Source organism: Lissotriton helveticus, chromosome 9 (assembly GCF_964261635.1).
Source record: "Lissotriton helveticus chromosome 9, aLisHel1.1, whole genome shotgun sequence".
Taxonomy (NCBI): Eukaryota; Metazoa; Chordata; class Amphibia; order Caudata; family Salamandridae; genus Lissotriton; species Lissotriton helveticus.
In genome coordinates, this window is record NC_136070.1 from 466,741,287 (window position 1) to 466,758,377 (window position 17,091).

General features: G+C 44.0%; 1 long non-coding RNA gene across 1 annotated transcript in view; it reads right to left on the reverse strand.

Moving 5' to 3' along the window:
• Window positions 1–4,358: 4,358 nt before the first annotated feature.
• LOC144782790 (uncharacterized) overlaps window positions 4,359–17,091 on the reverse strand; it is a 60,931-nt gene continuing 48,198 nt past the window's right edge. Inside the window, exons 2-3 of the long non-coding RNA XR_013601264.1 lie at window positions 5,944–6,329; window positions 4,359–5,202 (exon numbers count right to left, since the gene is read on the reverse strand). This is a non-coding gene — a long non-coding RNA (uncharacterized LOC144782790). The remainder of the gene's footprint in view (window positions 5,203–5,943; window positions 6,330–17,091) is intronic.

Genomic DNA, 17,091 nt, shown 5'->3' on the forward strand with positions numbered 1-17,091 from the left:
TGGCATCCAGGGTGCTCACCCCCTCCCCTTGAGCCAGTGTGAACCAGTTTTCCCCAACATTCCGGAAGGTGCTGGCTCTGTGAGGGAGGAGGGTATAAGAAGGGAGAAGTGCCACCAGACAGTCAGTCAGCGCTGGGACAAGAGGGGAGGGGACCTGCTGTGAGGTGCTACCGCCACATGGGGCTGTGAGCTGGGCCCTGCACCCCTATAAACCCCCCTCTGCTGTCCCCATGGGCCCCTGACAATGGAGGGCCCCTATCCAGATCCCTGACACTGTGGGGACCGGGAATTACGCTAGCGCTGCGATGAAGAAGCGCCCAGGAGGTGAGAAATAGGACTGTCTACTCCCTCTGGTGGAGCTGTGACCCTGTGGAAGTGCTGGGTCGTGAGGAGCTGCCTGGAGGAACTGTTGCCCCTTATGAGGTACTGCCTGGCAAGCGCTATTCTGGGGAGGTTGATGCCCCCAGGGAAGTTGTGGCCCCTGTGGAAGCGCTAGACTGGATGGATTGTGCCCTCGAGGAACGGTGGCTCTAAATCTGCCCCTGGACTGCCTACCAAGCGCTGTGGGGAGAGAAGCGCTGGGGCTGGTGTGGCCCCCGGAATGCTACTGGCCCTGGAAGTGGTGTGGGCAGAGGGAGGAGCAGTGCGCGGTGAATAGCGCCATTCTCCTGAGGAAAATCACGCTGGAGGAGCCTACCCTCGTTTCAGCGCGCTGTCCGCTATATAATTAATTAATTAAGAAGGGAGCCTACCCCTTATTGCCGCCGAAATCACCGCCACGGCCCGGCGCTGCTGAGGGGACCCCCACCGCTGTGGGCATCGTCGCGGCGGCCCCCGGTACCAGGAGAGGGCCGCCGACTCCCGCATCACGTGATGGGGGGGCCAGGCCGCGTTATCAGCCCGCCCCCGCCGCGCACGGATTGGCCTGCGCGGCCGTGACCTTTGAAGGCCGCGCAGGGATTGGCTGACGGCCGGGAAGGCCAGGAGAAGCTGAATCCAAGCCCCGGGTCCCCGTGAGGTAGGAGGGGGACCCGGGTGAAGCACTGGAGCGGGGCCCCCGTGGACGAAGGGGGAGCCCCGAGGATTGAGTGACCGGAGCGGGAGCCTACCCCGCCGGTCTATGCCCCCACGCGAGGGGCCGGTGAGGTAGGCGGGGCCGGGGCACACTGTCGGTGCCAGCCCCGCCTCCCGACCTGAGGCGGCCGGAGCAGAGTGCCGGTGGGGCTCCCAGGAGGACGAGGGAGCCCCGAGTGAACGGCGGAAGCCGTGTAAGGAGGGGGGAAAGCCAGGCAGGCTTCTCCCCCACGAGTGCCTAGACACCGCATGTCTCCCCGGAGGCCTTCTTGAGGCAGTGTTGAAACCCCGGGTGAGGCGAGTGTGGTCGCCCAGAGGTGCAGTGGCCCCCCCCCTTGGAAAGGAGGCCTGGTCCCTACGGTGGAGAGCCCCGGGACCCTAAGAAAGGGGCGGAGCCTAGAGGAGGCCCGAAGTCAGCAGGAGTTGTGTAACGGGGCCCCCATAGTGAAGAGGGAGCCCCGATTGCGGCGCTGAGGCCTGAGTGAGGCCTTGTGGGCCCAAGTGACCGGCGCAGATCACCGGGGAATCCTGCGACTCGAGGCACATTGTCGGTGCCTGGTCCCCCCCTGCAGAGGAGACCCCAAAGGACGCCCCGCAGGACCTACTGAGCCCGGTGAGTGGGGCTTATCTTAAGTTGGTGGAGGGGGGGCAACGGGGTAAATTGCCGGTGCCCGCCCCCTGGGACTGTGTTGCCTTGTCAGGCGCCCCGTTTTGCGGAGGGCACCTGTGACTTGGGCTCCAGATTTGTTGAACTGCCCTAACTTTCCTGCAACTAACTGCCCTACCAGACAACTCAGGAGCAAGCCGGTTGCCCTTATTGCATATACTGGGGTAGAGAGTCTTATTCCCCCTCATTGCAGATATAGGTACCTACCTTATGGGTTGTCCTGAGGTCCCCAGTTATAGAGGAAGTCTGGGCAAGGAAATATCTGAGGGAGTCCAGAAGTAAGGAGGGTTGACTGCTGTGTACACCCTGATGTTTGATACCCCTTAGTTGATGGTAAAGGGAACCTAATTGAGTCCTGACAGATGTTCCTGATCTAGGAGGAGGGCCCCTATCTGATATTAATGCTGGGTGAGGTATGTTCTGCATAATGTTGGTCAATGGGTTGGCCTGATGTGTTATTCCAGGCCCTTGTTTATGTACCAGATTGATGGGCCAGACGGGCTGATTTATTACAGGTGTTCCTGTCCATGTTATGCCGTGATGCCCTAACGTTTTTCCCTAACAGGGGTGGGTTGGTGTTAATGTGCATGATGTATTTCTATGCTAATGTAGAATTATGCAATTACAGCCTTTCCTTTAGGATGAGAGTCTGAGTTGGCCCCGCCAGATTGGCCCCAGATCTAATGACATTTTGATCCCATCCTTTTATCCTTTCAGCATGGACTACTTCCTATGTAAATAATTCCCCCATTATTCGCTTGGCTCTGGCGCCATTTGGCGTCCTGTTGTGACACTACTGTTTTGCATTCTTTTGCCTTGCAGGTTGGAAACCCTACTAAACTACGTATCTTTTTCCAACTCAAACTGGTGTCCTGCCTCTTTTGTGGTGTGCCTGGTGTGTTGACTCAGGGTACTGCGTGAGTGCTTCACATGTCCTCGAAGTTTGGCCGGCCCGCTTGATGCCATGCTACCCCTTTGGAGATCTGGGTAACCCCCATTTCCTACAGTCCTCATGTACCATGCAACCTTAGATAGGATTTTGGTATCGACTCCTAACAGATAGTGGCCAATATGAGCCAGGGTCCAGATCAGGTTTAGGTATCATAACTATCAATGCCTCTTTCATGGACTACAGCAACCTCCCGAAGTGCTGATCCTCCCGCATTGTCTCCAGCAAAACCAAGTACATCGGGAAATACTTCCCGGGAGTCCACATAGACACGGCGCTCAGCACCTCGCCATTTCTCTAATGCCTTCAGTCAACTCCTCCACCTTGAGTTCCTCCTCCAGATCCTCTTTCTATTCAACAGTAAGTTGGGAAAGTCCAAGCCATTTCAAAAACGTCTCCACGCCCTCCAAGGAGTTCCTTTTAATGTAGCTTAAAAGGAAGACGGGATGCGGTTAAAAATAAGAAAATTTAAATTTTACATTTCATTTTTGAAGAGTCAGCAGTTGTCCATCGGTCTACGGCCTGCTCTTAAAAAATATTTGTTTCAACATTCACAACGAGGAAGGGGTGCCTTGGGGACCCCTTCCCATTTGCAAGTGATTACCACCTCCTTTGAGATGTTGGTAAAAAAGTTAATGTTTTCAACCATAGTTTGGTTGGAAAACATTCATATATACCACTGCGATTCTGTATTTCGAAGGAGTGCCATTAACATGCCCCTTGCAAATACCAAATTACAATCAAAAATTGCAATTTGGTAACATGTTACCAAATCACAATTTGTGATTTCTACATATGTAAAAGAATTCTTGCTGTTGGAAAACAGCCCAATTTTGCAAATCGGACCATTTCCTACCACAAAAACGATTTGCACATATATGGCCCTTTGTTAGGTAATTATTAATAAATCTCTCAATAGTAACTCAGAATAATGCAAGAGGATCAACATAAGATCTACCTCCAAAGCAAGTAAGCAGTCCGAACCGGATATAGTTAAAAACAAGAGAACTGACATAGAGTCTCCCTCCCTCCAAAGAGTGCACCTACCCCCACATGCATCATTGTAAGTTTGTGCGCATTCTTATTTGCGAAAATTAGGGACTCGCAAATAAGAATTCGCATTATGGGATGCATCAAATTATTCGCATTTTCGGAGCGAATCGGTAAAAATCGCATTTTTTACCGATTCGCATGGAAAATACGATTTCTAATCTGCGAATTTGCATGGTGCGAATTTGGCAAGTGCGAAAATACACACATGATGAATTCAGAAGTGATTGCAGTGTGCCTGCCTCTGAACCTAATTACAACCACCTGTGGGCTGCCTTCAATGTGTATTTGGCAGTTTTGGGAGTCAGTTTGAACGCTGCTGGAGAGGTTTCTTTATTTTCTGGTGAACATGGAGTCAAGCAGTGACGTTTTGGAGCAGCAGCCCAGGAAAAGAAAAGTTAAATTTAGTGAAAAAGAATTGGAGATATTAATTGAGGAATTCACAGCTAGGCAGGAGCAGCTATTTGGAAAAAAATCTTTGAAAGTACCTGAGGCTTTTAAAAGAAAAATATGGATTACAATACAGTCAAAGGTCAATGCTGTAGGTGTCGCCCACAGAGACATCAGCAATCTCCAGAAGAGATGGTATGATTTGCGCAGCAGAGCCAAAGGAAGGATTGCGTCACGCATCAAATCTGCAAGGAGAACTGGTGGGGGTTCACCAAAAGAAATACCAACTACCCCCTGGGAGGAACTAGTAGAAGGGACTTTACCTACTGAGGCAGTGATTGGAGTATTGGACATAGACACCTCTGATCAGGCAGGACCAAGTCAAGGTAATTGTTTTTATATTTAACTACAATGCTTTTTGACACCATGACTAACTTATAAGTTTGTATTGCACAAAAAAGGAAAAGCACATGTTTGTCCACAGTCTTTTACAATAATGATGTATTTAGCATAAAATAATGGCTTCATGGGACAAGTAGTTTGAGCAACATTTTTTAATTTAAATTACATAACAAGGTCCATTCAGAAAGTATGAAGAGTCACTTTTAGGTGTAGTTGTCAGCAATGCCTCTCTATATGAGATTCATATGTTCACATGTAATGAAAACATAGGCAATGAGAGAACTTCATTTAACAGTTCACTTCCACTGTTTCATTTGCAGATGCAGATTTGGTTGCTGAATTCATTCAATTTGCAGAGTCTTTTACACAAGATTTAATCAATAATGCTGGAAATAACTTAGACCCACCACCTTCACCCATAGTGGAGGCTCAAAGTCAAAGACGCAGAGTGCGTCAACTAGTAGACACAGAATCTGAGGCAGAGGACAATGTAAACACTGCAGTCCAAAATATAGAAGTCAATGCTGAGCCTGCTCAAAGGGTTCCAGGCAGGCGTCACAGACTGCAACACTTCTTTCGGCGTCGCAGACGTCCTTCTCAAAATCAGGAAGCGATGGCTGACTTTGTAAATGGCAGTCTCATTGAGAGGAAGTTATTAAAAGTACAGCGCCTGCAAGGAAAGGATATAAGGGTTATCAAGGGTAAAATCACCAATATGGTCAAAGACATTAACATTATGAGTACTGCACTTGTCAAAATGGTCAATGTCTTCTCAGACAAAATGGAACGCATGACATCAGCAATAGAGACACTATGTCAAGCAATGCATGGCAACCAGGGTGCACTTTTACAAAGAGCAGCAGTTGCAAATATGCATTCCAGCACAAGAGCCATGCACAGAATGTGCAATTACACATCCAGAATGATAGAATCTACTGTTGAAATTCAAAAGGATATGAGGAAATATTATGGTGAGCTGTCCTCTGGCATGAAGTCAATGAATGGCATAATTTCTGAGCACCTTCAAGTTTCAAGTGCTATCTCTCATCCTGAGTCTACAGTCACTGCATCTTCATCAAAAACTACAAATGTAAATATTATAGCAGCCTCAGAAAGAAGAAGTGTCAGAAATGTTGGCAAAGATACCTTAAAAAATATCAATTCAAACCCTGTACAGGTTAAAGCATTGGGATTGAGAGGAAGGAAAAAATGAGAGATATTTGAGAGGAGTTGCTAATTTTTGTTTCAAAATCCGAAAAAACAATATCAATACCTTTGTAGATTAAAAACCAATGAATTTTTTTTCTTTTGGAAACAGCAGATATGTTTGCATAGATTATGACATTACATTACTTTTAAGTTGAAATAAAAACTTAATTTACAGCAAAAGCATGTTTGTTCTGTGTCATACCTTCATTTAAAAGTAATGCTGAGTTATTTCTGCTCTCCTTCTCCTTCCCTCTGCTGCATCAGGACCATTGATTCTAGGTTGGGGTTGGTGAGGTTGGTTGTGGTTGTTTGGGATGTTGTCTACAAATTCCAATCCAAGCCCTCTTTTCATGGCCACATTGTGCAGCATGGCACAAGTGGCAACTATTTTGCAACAGACCTCAGGACGATATTGTAATGCACCTCCTGTTTTATGAAGTATACGGAATCTGGATTTCATTATTCCAAATGTCCTCTCAATCACATTTCTGGTAGAGATATGAGCTTGGTTATAATTCTGCTCTTTACGGGTTGTTGGATTGAGATAAGGAGTCAGGATAAATGTTCTCACACCATATGCACTGTCACCTATGGAAAAGATTTCACCCATTCAGTTAAATCCAAACAGGTCATATTTCTCTATGTCTGTAAAAAATATCATCAACATTACATGATAACTTACCCAGTAAATATCCATCTCCAAAATGTCCTGCTTCCAACTTTGTGAATATGGCACTCTGTTTGAATATGTAGGAGTCATGAGCACTTCCAGGAAAACTAGCCACTAGGTCTGTGATTATGGTTTTAGAATTACAAATGGCTTGAATATTCAATGAATGATACAATTTCCTATTCCTAAAAATGTACTCATTTTGAGAAGGTGGGCATATGGGAATATGAGTTCCATCTATGCAGCCTATGACATGAGGAAAATGAGCCATGTTATAGAAGTCCAACTTTGTCTGTAAAAGTTCCTCTTGAGTACTTGGAAAAACTATGTAATGCCTGATCCTTAGCAACATAGCATTTAAAAAATTTCTGAAAAACCTTGAAAGGGAACTCTGTGACACTCCCCCAGCAATGGCAATCACACCTTGAAAAGAACCAGAAGCCAGTAGATGTAGGCAACAAAGTACTTGGACATGAGTAGGAATGGCTTGTGTTCTAAGGGTGGGTCTCTGTAGTATAGGATCCAAATCAGCAATTAATTCCAGTATAGAATCAACATTTAACCTATACTTATCATAAATTTCTGCCTCAGTCTGCCCAAATAAATTTATGCGCACCCTAAATATCCTTTCACTCACTACTCTGCGTCTGAATGCAGCTCTCAATCTCCGCCTACGTGCCAAGACTATGACTGCAGCCATGGTGAAAGAAAATGTAATGGTCAGAGTGTCACTTATATACCAATAGCAATCAAAAACACATGTGCGTTTGGTTTGGAAAAAAATAACACCAAGTCTGAGCTCTTCTTATTTTAGGGAATGCTATTTGCGATTTTTCAGGGAATCGCTAATAGCGTTTTTTCATGCATGCCATTTTTAACGTGCCAAATGCGATTCCTTAGTGTTTTCGCATCATATACGAATTCTAAAAATGCAAATTTCAAAGAAATGATGATGCATCCCACAATTGCATTTTGCATTCGCAAACGGACGATTTAAAGGATTCGCTCCGTTAGCGAATACAAAACACAATGATGCATGTGGGGGCTAGAGCTCGTAAGTACAAATCTATAAACAGAATACTGAAGAGTCTGCACAATCAGAGAGGCAAAGAAATACTGGCACATATCCCAAAACATAGGGTTTTAGGTGCAGAAGTCACACACATTTATTAGTGAGAGATCACAAAATAGGGTTGGACTAGCCATATAACAAATTAATTTGAACATAGTTATTCTAAAACATAAGATACATCAAATAAGATGCATCTAGGAACACCTACATTACTGAATGTTGATGCATGAGGTGTGAATGGGAAATGACAAGATATTTAAATAATACACAAATACAAAAGACAGCTCAACTAATGAATAGTCCCTAGGAAAGATTTGAGCTAAGAACCTAGAAAGTTAAAATGACTGGAACATTCTGGACATAGCTTCCTCAAAAGGAATACAAATTAATACTGTAATGTTTTGTTAAGTAAGTAAAATCATGGATAAAGCTTTTATTTTGCTGATTTTCTGAAGTTGAAAAGCACACAGAGAAACATGTGCATGTGGGAAAAACTTGTTTAAATTAAATTAAAGTGTACATTTCTTTCTGCAAACATGAAGCTGTGGCCTAGTCACGCTATTTAAGCTTATATGAATTATGCATTATTTTTCTAATTAATAAAAACACTCCTATTATTCCTGTCAGACTGAATTAACACGTGATACCAGGATGTACTGAACATAGTGTATTAATTTACACAGTGCTTAATCTGTGAAAGAATAAATGTTGGGTCCCAACGTTTTCTTCCGAAGCTCTTTGCCGGTGCTGTCCAATGACAGGGGTCCGAATAGGGTTGCCACCTGACTGTTTTTTACCAGCACCACTGGCATTTTGATATCCCTACCAGAAGAAAGATGTGTAAAATAGCCTAAAGCCTGTATTTTAGGCCTTAACTGTATCTACTTCAAACAGCAAATATATATTGAAATTACTTTTAATGGGTTCGAGAGCTGCGTTATTGATCCATGACTAATAATTAAACAAAGCCAGAAAAGTAATGTTACAAATGAATACCTACGATTTTATTTAAAGCCCAATTTAATATTACGTCCGGCCTTTACTGACTCTTAAAACAATAACAAATGACTGGTATTTTTCTCTTGGAATGGTGGCAAACCTAGGTCCGAATACTAAGGCTGTGTATTCTTGGTTTGAACTCAAGCCTCTTTTATCCATCACATACACTGCCCTCCCCTTTATCTCACTCTTTCAGATTCTCTGTCATCCTTGTTTTCTTTCCTTGTCATGGTTTCACTCTCTTTCTCTTCCTCCTTCTTTCCCCCTTTTGTGTTTTTCTCTCTCTTGCCCTAGGTCAAAGTCTGATAAGGGAAAATAAGTGCCTGTCTCCAAAAATAAGTGCCAGTTGGGCACACCTACAAGCACCAGCTCGAATTAAGCACTGAATTCAGATACAAAAACGAATCACAAAGTGTTGTATATTGGTGGTGAAAGGGTACGAGAAGGAGTTATTCATCCAGAGGCTGAATTGCACAATTTGAAACCGGCAGCCTGTATTCAAATTCACACTTGACAAAATTGTGTGACTCTAACCAAATCACTTTACTTCACTGTGTCTCATTTAGAATGCGTGTCAGTTATGAAAGTACTTAGAAGTAATTTAGTTCTGTGTATGCGCTAAATAAAGACCTCACGTGTGGTTTTCAAGGCAATATATTGCTCCCCAAAGAAGTGTCCATTTATTCAGTGTGCATCACAAACTGACATTTCTTGGCACACTCATCGCAGTGCCAGATCTGGTTGTACTGGCTCAGTTGAGCTCGTGCTAGGCTCGTAGAGCCAACCCAGACCCCCTGGCTCGGGTCACCCTATGCATTTGTCCACCTCGGCCAATTAGGAGAGACATAATGGGCCATTTTCATTCCCAATCATCACCACGTAGCTATTGTGTGATCAAACAATCACAATGGATAATTGACAAAGCGTTCCTCTTCCCACCTTCGGACTGCTCAGTCACCGTAGGCCATAAGGACCTCGCCAGGATCCATCGACCCGCAGGTGTTTTGATGAGACTTATTTCCTTTATGGACAGTCATTGGTCTTCTGGCACAGGAAAGGGGCGGGCCCGGAAGTCTCGTTGAATCATAGAAACTGGAGTCATGGGGGCAGACTTATGTTAACTGGCGCATCCCCAGGGATGCGCCAGTTAATGTGCACCACAGTGCGCCACAGCTCCGCCACCCATGGTGCAAGGCAGGGAAGATGCGTGACGCATCTTTCGGCGTACGGGCGGCGCATTGCTGGAGTCATGTCGCAAGTGCGACATGACTCCTGCAATGCACAGGGGGCACCCCTACAATGCATGGTGCATCACCCGTACGCCTGCTTCAAGCAGGCGTAAGGAATTCACGTAGAAAGTGACTGAGTGAAATCTCATAGATTTCACTCAGCCACTTTTAGGAGGCGTTCCTGCGCAGGAACGCCCCCCCTGCGCAGGAACGCCTCCTTATGGCGCAGGGCTTTCCAACGTGACACATCTCCTAGTCATATTAAGTGACGCAATTGCGACGCAAAGAGGCACAAGGGCCTCATAAATCTGCCCCATGGTTTCTAATCAAATTGAGGACTAGTTTGCAGTATCGACTGAATTTTAAGGAAGGCTTCGCTTTTATCAGGAAAGAGTCATCAAAGGTTGAATATTCTTAGGTAGAGAAACTGCAGAGCGCACAAGGTAGTTTAAATCATATTGAACACCTGGTAGAAGACGTCTAAATACTAAAAAGAATGAGCTTAGACTGCCATCTAATGGCAAGATGAACAGTGTACAGTATCAAATAATTAAATGGTGTTAAGTTAAGATGATTTAGAGTTGTGTCAAAAACCTGAGGTAGACTGTGGGCAGATGTATTCATATTTAGTGCAAAGCATCAAGACAACTTGCTGTGCTACCTCAAATGGAGAGGGCAGTAATTCGTTATATCTACTAAGATATGGCGCGTTCCTGCTCCCCATCTGCGCTGGCACAGTTGTGGTTGCCAAGTGCCAATGCTTATGCCCTTGCACCTGCGTTGCAGCCAGGATTGTTTTTGTGCAGGAAAGAATGCCCTACTGCACAGAAATAGCTCTCTGAGATAAATACAACAAGAAATACACAGATTTCTCCTTGTTTCGCCTCCCCTGGGAAGGAGTACCATTTTGATGGTTTCCCAGGTTTACTAGTGTAAGGAATTCTAGGACTGGGCAAGAGCCCATGGGTGGATACATGGGAAAACTCATGCCATACCCAAGGAACACCTTTCCAGGGCAGAGTAACGCAAGGCAGCGACTTGCGCTGCCTTGTGTTACCCCAGATTTACTATGACGCTCAGAGCCATGCAAGGTGGCTCTGCCTGGCATAGTAAATCCCACTAAAGGGCTTGTGTTGGCCTTGCGTCACCTTGCATGACCCAAGGGTAGCACAAACCTGGATAAATCCGTCCCTTTGTCTTTAATTCCTGGTGCTTATGTTTTTCAGGTAAAGTCTCACTACTATTAAGGCAAGCACATTTTAACCTCTTCGGTGCTAAGGACGGCCCCCGCCGTCCGACGTCATGGTGGGCGTGTGCTAAGGACGGCCAGGGGCCATCCAAATCCCACCCACTTATTAATCCTCCAGCACAGCGGGAGAATTTGCGCAGCACCGAAGGGGTTAATAATGTGTGGTGAGGAAATAATAAGTGCTAGCAATTATTTGACAAAAAAACAAATACATTTTAAAAGGATAGTGTGATTAGAAAGTTGGCATTTTAGGTAGGATAAAATATAATATTAATACATACTTACTGTAAGTTCTTTTATTGAACCATTAAGAAGGGTGTATTCTATACCATAGTTTAAATATATATAGTAATCAGACACGTTCTAAGTTGGTTTAATTAATATTAACAACAAATTCCATTGTTTTCAGATTTTTTTACAGCAAGATGAATAATGCTTGAGTTAATGTGAGAGTAAATGGTTGTAAAATAGTATAACATAGGACCAAACAACAGTAGGTACTTGTAGGGAAAAACGGCTGGACGTTATACTTTAAAAGCTCGATTTTTTCTCTGTGGGACCCCAAAATGTTTGTATTTTCAATACACGACAGGCTTGATTGTAAGTAAGCATTACTGCTTTTAACGTTATATAGAGTTTGTGTAACGGGCATTGAGCCTAGAAAAGTGAACTCCTTGCCAGCAAATGTATGCTTGATTGCTTTGTTTTCTGTTTTATACTCCATGTTTTCCAAAACCATTCAGGCTGACAGGACAGTAAAGGAAAACTTTCACTTTTCTAGTAAAATGTGTTGTCCTACAGCTTAAGAAAAGATGGCCTTGTTGAAATTTGTTTCTGAAGGAATTAGGAAAAGTAACATTAGTTTCCATATACTTCTGAAAAGGGGAACTGTTTTCATGTTTTTGTAGCAAAGCTTGTGCTGAACAAGAGTGATTCATGCTCGCGCCATAAAAGATCACTGGTCATTAAGGTATATAAGGTGCCATTGCTGTGGTGAGGTTAGACACATGAACCAGTAGCTGAGGGGAGACTAAGTGAATGAGCCATGACTTCTGACATGATGACATCATAAAGTGTGTGGGTAAACTGTCGATTGCTTAGCATGACATACTAGATGTTTAGGGAATTAGGGAATAGACTAATGAGTAGTGTCGATGCACTTTCATTATAGAGATCCCCGCTAGGCAATGACGGCTCTCTAAATATGATGAGTGGTCCTCTGCCCACCTAGAAGGCCACCGGCCATGGCTAAATGAACTTTCTTCTCTGGATGAGAAGGATTTCATAGTTGCATGGAATATGATTTTTGTAGAAAGGATGGGGCTGAATTTTCATTGTCATAGTGCTTTTTTCCCGCAAGTGCCATAAAAGAACAGTTAAAACACAATACAATAAATAAATAAATGGATTACAATAAGCAGTGCTGATACATGATGCAGTACATTGTAGACAAAAAGCAATGCTAAAAAGTTGAGTCAGATTACAAGAAGAAAAACAACATTAAAAATGAGTAAAGATAAACCATTGTTACCAGTGTTGGCCAGAAGCCCACCATCCCTTTTTTTTTTAGGGGGGGGTATTTTTCATTTAAACCTGAATCTGTACACAAAGGTGGGATTCCTGATGATCTGTTCATCAGACACTGGCCAGGGAAAGAGAATTTCAACCTGCACTTTTGTTCATGTGGGCTTCCTGGCTGTGATTGTTTTCTTCTTAAATTCCTCCAGTAACAGTCTCTCCTTAACCACTTGGCTGCTAAGGCACCTGATGATCTTCCATTGACTTTCCATTGAAATCAATGGAAAGTCCATGACGAGTTACCCTTGTCATTAGCGCTGAAGTGGTTAAGCTTAATACACATTCCTGGAGGTGAGACTGAAGAGCTGCACTTGATTCAGAGGTGCAAATACTTTTGGGGAGAGTATCTATGTCAATAAGCTGCTCACTGGCCTACCTGGCCAGTGGGGAAGTGGATCCTGCAATGTGAAGGGACTGCTGAGAGATTGCATCCAATTGCCATTACAGAAAAAAAGTGGCAGAGAGACTCAGTTTAGGGGAATATCTGTTGAACAGTTATGCAGCTACGACTCTATGCCAAAGAGAGGATGCAGCTTGTATGTAGGCTAAAAGGTATAAACCACTCAGTGCTTTTGAACACTGCATGCCTCAAATAATGAACATCACTTCTCTGTCATGTGAGCATGAGGTTTAGCTAAAACATTGAGTTTAAGAATATCATGCCAATCAAGCACACACCATATTACACCATTCTAACAAGCTAACATGTATTTAGGCACTGCACTTGCACCACACCACACCACCTTTCATTTTAAATGCAATGACCCATGTTAGCATACAATCAGGCCTGTCTTACATGTAACAAAAATAAATCATAAAGCCACCACACCACACACATCAAGAGTGGTGTAAACAAATTGTTAAAATGAACTGAATAATACATGAACTATATGGAACCTTGAATCATAATTTCCTGACGGACATGTCATTGGGGCCAGATCCTCAAAGAGAGTGAATGTCTGGCCCAAAAACTAGTAGAAAAAAGTGGGACCACCCCATGTTACGGCAAACACACCTCCATTGTCTAATAACACAGTTCACAGGGAGGCAGCATGTGATTGATATACATTGAGAGTTGTTTCCTTCCATCGGCAGAATGTGAGAGTACAGCTCCTAGGACTTCACAAGAAATATCCTTGTGAACACGGAAATACTTGGAAAAGTCAAGGCAAAGGTGGGCTGGGCCAGGCCAGAGCATACAGCCATGTCATGAAGGCTTTCTAGGACACTGTCAATCAAAACAAAAAATTGGGCTACTCCCTTTTTAGGTCGAACCTAGGCAGCGTGCATGCGCTGTCGGCAAGACCTGTAGTATTCATTAAAGTGAGGTAGCTCCCGGCTGCTTCTCACCATTTGTTAAGTGCAGTGTCGGTTTTCTTTGCTGCCGCGTAATTGGTTTAGGCTACAAATGTCACTTCCGTATTTCTTCTCAGGGCAGCACTGACCAAGTACAGTTTTGTTACGCTTAGACAACGTAACTGTTATTTGGGGGAACTCTTTTTAGCTTTATTCTTGTGTCAGTGTTCAATGCATGTCTATGTCGTCCCCCCCCACCACTACTCACCATTGGTGTTGTCACCCCCCACCACCACCCGCCCCTCGCTCCTTGTTTGTTCTTTCCTCATCCGTGTCCGGCCCTGGGGGCCACGCTTAATTTTGCAGCACGAGCCGCCTTTCACTTTTAAAACATGTGTGTGTACATTTGACAATCATGCCCGTTGGTTTGCACTAATTTATGTGGCAAGAAAAGGCAAATAATGCTGCACATTTTATGATATTACTGTGATTTCAAAATTGTTAACATTCTCTCGTCATCCCCGGGAGCCACGCTCAATGTTTTAGCATGGCGCCAGCTTTTACTCTCGCAATGGCAGCACGTCACAATTTCACATTACCAGCTGCTCACCTTGTTAATAAAGCTCTGACAAGTTAAGCAGAGGAGGCTAGCTCTGGCTCCCAGGGCATCTGTTTGAGGGATGGCTCTCTGGGGAGATACAAAATATTGCCAGCGAGGAGGTGGTGCCACGCAGAGACCTACTGCAGGTCAGAGAATAGGGAACGCAAGCAGATAGCGCTCATTAATGCCTGCTATCCAACATTCAGACCATCGAGGGACTTCTGTTCAGACTCTAAACACAAGCAGCGGCGAAATGTCTATAAATAACTCATATGTTCCCTTGCAGAAATATAGGTTTGACAAGCACCACAGAACAATTGTAAAACTGTGGCATATGCCTGGCAAACAGACCTATTCTAGAAAGTGCTCATGGATTTTCTCTCTTCTTACATTTCTGCTTAACAATTGACTATTTATAGAAAAAGTGGTCCTAGACACAATTTGTTAAACCAGACACAATCAATGTAAGTGTTAATTATTCACACTAAGTAAGGGGTCAGATTTAATCTGAACAAACAAAAGGAGATGTATTATTAGCTAATGCTGCTATCAATGCGAAAGAACCCAACAAAACAGTACCAAAACAATTTATACTGCAGTTTTATTTACATATTGATAAAAAATTTGGCAATAAGAGAATTAGAAAAAGGGGGGTGCTCAAGTGATGAGAAGGAAAGGCTGAAAGCACAGGATTTAGAATAGGTTCAGTGCAAAACAAGAATTATATTTACATTGCACAAAAGTAAAGCCTACCCCTACAAAGTATATACACACTATTATACACGGGGACTGGGAAAATGGTACAGGCTTTAGGAAATTAAAAGGGGGGCATAACCGTCGACGTTTCGACCCTGGCGCAATACGGGAAAGTTGCGACCTCTGCTACGGGTCTTCTTCAGGACAGATGGGGGCGGGGAGAGGGGAGCACCTGTAAAGTAAGTATAAATGAATTATATTTACTTCTAAAGGGGTTAACATTAAAAAAATTTTAGTAAAGAGGGGGTGTTGGGTACTTTACCACGGCAAAGACTGTGGCGGTGTAACAAGGCCAGATCATTTGGGCGATACACCTGCAGAAAAATAAGCACAAAAGGGGAAATCGACTGTTAGCCCATCTCCAAAGGCGCAGTCATCCCACTACAAACACGCCAACCACGGAGTGTTTATGCCCTTTTCTGACTCACCTCTGACTGATAAATTCAATTTGAAGCCAAGATGGTGATTATGGATAGGAACAATGAGGCGATATCAATCGTGCTGAAACAAGGGGGAGAAAACGGTCTGATCAATCCCCAAACATAATGCACAAGGCAAACGATCAGGTCTGACAAATGGATATGAATGCAACTCACCCTGATATGGTCAAACAGTGACCAATTAGTTGCGGGCGAGGGAAACCAAGCTCCTGTTTGGAAAGGACCTGTATTGAAATAAACGGACCGGGTGTGAGTCCAACCAAGCAACCATGACTACTAATAGATTGCTAGTAGTCAGTCAGAGGTGAGTCAGAAAAGGGCATAAACACTCCGTGGTTGGCGTGTTTGTAGTGGGATGACTGCGCCTTTGGAGATGGGCTAACAGTCGATTTCCCCTTTTGTGCTTATTTTTCTGCAGGTGTATCGCCCAAATGATCTGGCCTTGTTACACCGCCACAGTCTTTGCCGTGGTAAAGTACCCAACACCCCCTCTTTACTAAAATTTTTTTAATGTTAACCCCTTTAGAAGTAAATATAATTCATTTATACTTACTTTACAGGTGCTCCCCTCTCCCCGCCCCCATCTGTCCTGAAGAAGACCCGTAGCAGAGGTCGCAACTTTCCCGTATTGCGCCAGGGTCGAAACGTCGACGGTTATGCCCCCCTTTTAATTTCCTAAAGCCTGTACCATTTTCCCAGTCCCCGTGTATAATAGTGTGTATATACTTTGTAGGGGTAGGCTTTACTTTTGTGCAATGTAAATATAATTCTTGTTTTGCACTGAACCTATTCTAAATCCTGTGCTTTCAGCCTTTCCTTCTCATCACTTGAGCACCCCCCTTTTTCTAATTCTCTTATTGCCAAATTTTTTATCAATATGTAAATAAAACTGCAGTATAAATTGTTTTGGTACTGTTTTGTTGGGTTCTTTCGCATTGATAGCAGCATTAGCTAATAATACATCTCCTTTTGTTTGTTCAGATTAAATCTGACCCCTTACTTAGTGTGAATAATTAACACTTACATTGATTGTGTCTGGTTTAACAAATTGTGTCTAGGACCACTTTTTCTATAAATATATAACTACCCAGGTCCTGTTGACTTTCTGGGTCTACCCCATTGTTTTTCAATGATAACAATTGACTATGACGCAACCAGTGGTGGCTCTTCCGCTAAGGTGGAGGTGCGTCGCCCCACTGCTTTAAAGCAGTACAATGAAAAAAATAAAATTATAATAACAGAAGTTATTATCATTTTATTTTTAATTTTCCAGTTGCCGCCAATTTAAGGCGGGGTGGGGCTGGGCTCCCTCGTCACAGGGAGGAGGAGTGGCTGAAGCTGCAACTAAAGTGTGCAGGACTGTTGGGCCAGCTGTCTCAAGCCGGCCAGTCATGTGCACTTTGCATGTTCTCCATCAAGGCTGTATTACAGCCTGGGTGGAGAACATGCCCAGGCTCCCA